Here is a 6,037-nt window from a genome sequence, read left to right on the forward strand (position 1 = left end):
GGCTCTGGTAGGAACAGAGAAGTGGAAGGATGGAAAGGATGCAGAAACAGTGATGGAGGGGTGAGAATGCCAGAGACAAATGATACACGAAGGAAAGGGGCATCAGCTAGTAAAGGCTTACAAGGGAGACATGAAGACAAAGAGTGTGACAACCAAAGTAAGAGCAAGAGAGGGCAATATCAAAGCGTCTTGTTTCCCAAATGTCCTTCTGTGTTTGATTTATTCAGACCCTCAGAGGCAGCACCGTCATAAAGCAACACACCTTCAATCCAAGGCTTGCAGTTCCCCAGCCAGAGAGAACGAGCGAGCCGGCCGACCTTGGCATGCTATGAGAAAGCCCTCCACTCCTCCTCGAGTCTCCTCTCTCTAGAGGGAGCCTCGGCGATGCTAATGGAAAACAACACGTTGACGTCGCAGAGGCAGCCCGCGTGACAGAATGGGTTCAAATCCTTAATTGCAGTGCATATATTAATCATGCATTCATCTTCATTTCAGAGTTGTTGTGGTGGTTTTATATCGGGTCATTCTAAGGACTCCTTATTTAAGAGTGCACATAACTACTGTGTAACAATGGCACATCTCTCTTCAGTCTACCCTCTAGTGCGTCCGGACAGAAATAACTTGCAATTAACAAGCTTGCTGCAGCCATAAACAAAAGAAGTAGGGAAAGTACCAAAGGGAACTACTATCTGAAAAAGGTGTCCATTTTTTTGTAGTGAAGCTTGTGAAGCAACGACATCATCAAAAATAGGTGCACGTAGGCCTACATATTTTGCCAGCATCTTCTGAGCATGTACAGTATTTTTACTTCCCTTCCAGACACTGCAAGGAAAAAAAATTAAGTCTTAAGCAAGTCGTTTTCTAACCAATTCATGAATCTAAGAAAATTGGGACACTGTAATTGTTGCTTAAATTTACTCTTGAAAACAGACAGACAGAAAGAGACAGAGACAGAGAGAGAGAGCGAGTGAGAGAATGAATGTCGGCAATAATGTAAGTGCAAAATGAGAGGCAAATAAGTTTGTAGGTTTCTTAGAAACACCCTGCCTCCCATTTCCAGTAAAACAACAGGCTCGTTTTATTTCCCGGTCCAACTCACTGAACCTTCAGTCATCCGTATGTGCTGTCTACTGTCATCAAGGGACGGCGTTGACACAATCATTGTTGTGTGTGCGCCTGCGAGACACAGTGAGAGGAGACGAGGACGACCTCTGTTTGGACCTGTGACTCATAGCTCACAAAACACACACACTAACAAATATATACATACACAAAAATAATACAGACAAGATCAGTCAGACCTTTCCTTAACTTGGATAAAAAAACTCCCTTTAATCTCCCTCTCCATTTTCTCTTTGTAGTCTACCCTATGTAGTTATGGGCATGAGAGACTGAATTGACCAAGGTGTCAGTCCTAGTGTCCGCACTTGAGCATCAAGTGAGGGGCTAATGTATTCCGGACAGTTCCTTAATATAAAGGCTGTGTGCGTGTGTATGTGTATGTGTGTGTATGTATATATATATATATATATATATATATATATATATATATATATATATATATATATATATATATATATACATACATACATACATACATACATACATACATACATACACACACACACACACACACACATACACACACACACACACACATACACATACATATCTATCTCATCAGCAATGCTGCTTTATCAATTAGATGAAAACACCATGTTTTAATCAAATAAAAATTATGTTCTTGGGTTTTCAATTTAAAATTCCATGTCATCCACATTTTTAACATGAGGACATTGTGTGGGTAATTCCTTTAAGCAAAGTCTGCAGCATTTACAGAAAGGGCACATAAAGGGCTCTGAAAGTTTACCAGAGAGCCCTCAAGCGCTTGCTGATTTTACAGGAGGACAGCCCTAAGCCCTCGAGGACTTCTCAGGACACACAGCACTGGAAGTTAAAGGCACAGTCCTGGAAATCTTGGGTGGCTGGCTGTTAAGAGTGCTGCGCCAATTTAGCATTGCAATCCTATAACATGGTTGAACTCAGGACGGACAGTTTTAATAAATTATCAAAATCAATGCAGCAGATCCAGAGATACTGAAGATTACTGAGTGTCAACAGACTTTGGTGTGCAAAATAGATTGAGTTTCCCTTTAGATTGAGGTTAAATGAATGCACCAGAAATTGTTAGTACTTTTAATTTCATAATGCCTGTTCCCTTTATGCGCACTGAACCTTCTTTGCTACTTTAATGTAAGTGAAGCAGAGCAGTGAAACTAATTTCCTAGTTTGTTTGTATGCTTTTTCACCTGTATATACACTGCAGCAGACATGCAGGTCTTTTCTGTTCAGCTAAAGCAAAAACAAAATTCTGTGACATTTGAAACTGCAAGCATCATAAAGCACGGCATAAGTGCTCCAGGGGACATAACATCCCCCGCCTCCCCTTATAATCTGGCACATCTGGGGTGTTACTTTGTCACAGTTCATAAACTTTCTGTGTGAAAAAAAATTAAAATAACACACAAACACACTTCATAAAAGAAATCCCTCGCCACTCCAGATCTAATTTCAAAACAGATAAAGCACTACCACATCAGACAAAAACCTTGATGAACTAATGGTTCAACGTTTCTGAAGACACCAAAAGTCATGTGCAAAAAAAACAGGGCCCCTCCAATGACTCACACTCACTGAAGACAGTAGTGGGTGAGACTGTCAGGGGAGGTGCACATTGTCTGTCCTAAAGGGATTCACACTCACACCTATGATCCTTTCTAAGCCACGAGATCCTGGAGGAATTTAGCAATGATCCATGTGTGCGCCTGATCAAGCACTTGTAGACCACCTGATTATATTTTCACGGACAGGGAGAAGGGGAACAAAAAAAACAAAAAAAAAACCAAAAAAAAGGCAACGGATGTCTGGATGGATGAACTCATGGATGCATGGATGAAGAAATGTACAGAAGGAGGGATGGAGTGATGGACGGGCAGGGGAGCGTGACAGCAACCATTGAGATCAAGCGATGACCCACACCACCTAAAGGACTGAGACACGCACATACACATATATACACATGGGGAAAGCTATAATTAGGTTACAGTTGAAGAAAACCTGTGTTTAGCACCTGGGCCATACTGAAACATCAGCATGCAGCTACTGTGCAAATGACACAGGCAAGAAAAACAAAAACTGACACAGCAACACAGCAGAATCTGAAAATCTCTGCAGCACACACAAATCATGCACGGTGTGATGACACATACACACAATCCTACTATAATAGCTGCATACAGTGTAGTAGATCCTAACACCCTCTCACAACTGGGCAATCCTTATAAAGCACCCGACTCTAAAATGTAGTCAGTTCAGGCCTCTCGTGCAGCTGGAGTGGGGATATACTGGTTAGACTAACCATTTATCCTACTGGGTCAGTGCGCTCAGAGGCTGAGTGGCTCTTAGCTGGGAGATGCTACCACACACACACACACACACACAGCAAGAGAGCTGGCTAACCTCTCACCTAATATTTACAGAGCTCTGCAGCAGTACCACAGCTGGAATGCAGCGGGCAGAGCGAGCACGCTGGAGGAACCATATCAGTTTCTGGGTCATCTAGGGCTGCTTCACTCCGCATACAGTCTAGACTAGACTTGGACTGAAAAACATGCCTGCGGATGCGCCCAGCCTAAACTGATTCATATTCTAAAAATCGATGGGACTCTGTGGCCGTGTGGAACAAAACATATACAGTTATAGGAGCACAGGGTAATAGGTCGTGCAGTCATGAGAGTATTCCCCTTTTGCAACCGTGATGAGATCACAGTTGGCCATCAAACAATTTCAAGTTTTTCATATCAGTTTCTCTTATTTATTGCATCTTTTTTTCCCCCCACAAGTCAAAGAGTTGCTTGGCTCTGAATTTAGCCAGAGGCAACAATCAGTAAACTAAAGAGCAGCAGCACCTAGATCTTTTCTCACCCACCTATGTCTCTCTGGCTGTCTGGCACCTTCCCATCGCACCTTCAGTAACTACATGCTGTTTTAATTAACTTCATACCACAGGGAACAATTATGCAAGGCAACATTCGTCTCATTTGGAAATGCAAATTAATCTAACCCCAAGTTGCGGAAGGACTGGCGCACCAGTGTGTACTGCAAGCAAGGGTACCAGTACATTAAATGGCAAGTGGTTTTTTATTTCTCTATAGGCATTCTCAATGGCTGTTAGTACAAACACACTGAATCAAAAGTGACAGAGAGATGACAGGAAGCTCCCGGGCACTTAATTTTTCAGTGTAACTTGCCACAATCCTGAGCTTTTAGGATAAAAAGGGGAAATTAGTTCATTAAGATGGTGAGATAGCAGGCTGGGCATCCATCAAGGAGAAAACAACTTACATACCTCCATTTCCCTCAGGGAGCAAGAATGGAGAGTAAGAAAGTAGAGGTGGGTGTGCTGCAATGTTAGTGAGCAAATGAGAAGAAAGAGCAGGAGATTGGGGATAGAGAGAAGAAAAAAAATGAGAGGGACCGCAAGGTAGCATGTGTGAGAAAGCAAGCGGGTAAGCTAATGAGAGAGAGAAAGATAACAAGCAGCAAGGGTGGGGAGGGGGCTCTGACAGGCGAGAGGAGCTAGAAACACAGCTCAGAAATTGGCGTGGTTTCATTTCAGGAGCTGGAGAGAGGATGCCAAACAGTAGGCAGTGTCAAACAGATACACACCAGGATCTCGCATGTGATGTAACTCAATAAGCGAGGGCAGGCACCCATCCTCTCCCAAAAAGTACTCCAAGCTGCCTCTCCATCTCTGCCTCTTTCCGCTAATCTGATTTCCTGGATTATGTTTCACTATTTAAAACAAAACGCCAAAGCGCTCAAGTTTAATTTCATCAGTTTATTTGGCTTATGACTTAAGTCAAGGCTGTTGTATTTTACCTTCTCACTTTTCACTTTTACTCTTGTGTTGCAACACCATCGCTAATTATTTAGACCCAGCAGAAATAAAGAAATACACATTTGGGAAAGCCAGTTTAAAGAAACTGAGGTTTACTGTGGCTAGTAAAACTTGTGTGTGCATTCCTTTTGACATAAAGGTCCCTCAGGTAGCTGTAAAACTGAAATATAACAGATTCTGGCATGCTTCAAATCTCACCTGGACAGCTACTGGCCAACGCTGTGCATGCACACAAAAACTTCACATACCAGTTTAATGGGAGAGCGTGCTTATGTTAGCGGTTTGTTCCAAAGCATGAGTTGAAAATTGCGTTCCTTGACTGCTAAAAGCTGTGCCAGACCTGAGTCTAAAACCAAACATTAATCTCGCAACCCGCTGTCAACCTCAGCCACATAGACAGGGAGCACATGCAGGCCAAAACCTCACAATGCAACACAGGATTTCTCAGTTCAAGTATGTCACCCTGGTAGAAACTCAGATTTCACATCAAGTAACGCACTACATCCTTGTGGACAACTACAGCAAGGAACCTCTAACTTTCTATTTAGATGATACCCCCAGAATGGCATTTTAAACAAAAACTTCCACCCCATGCATCCCTTGCAATCAAGCTCTTGAGCACTGTCTGTGTCTGCACATGTCCTTGTACTTATGTATCTAGAGTATATTTTCCTGTATTTACTGTGGAGTTTACACGATGACTCCGGTGTGCATGCGGCTCCATAACAACAGGGATATCTTTGATGGCTAACAGGGCATGTAAATGGGCTCTCACTCGATCCGAAGTGGCCTTGAGGGGCAGTGGGACCAAGAGGAGACGACGGCTTAGCCCCTCACTGACGTGAGGAGGACAGAGCCGCAGCACGTTGTGGGCCGGAGTTCGATGCCGTTGTGGTCTCTTATGGTTACTGAGTGATCACTAAGCAACGGATCTCAAAGTGGGGTCCACAGGTGATCAAGGGGCCTTTAAGGACCACTGTGGGACCGAAGACATAAAGAGGGAAGAATGATATTCAAACATATTTCACTACAGAGAAAACAGAGATAGGACGTGACACCTAATACAAGATTTTATAT

This window comes from Micropterus dolomieu, linkage group LG09 (genome assembly GCF_021292245.1).
Source record: "Micropterus dolomieu isolate WLL.071019.BEF.003 ecotype Adirondacks linkage group LG09, ASM2129224v1, whole genome shotgun sequence".
NCBI classification, from domain to species: Eukaryota; Metazoa; Chordata; class Actinopteri; order Centrarchiformes; family Centrarchidae; genus Micropterus; species Micropterus dolomieu.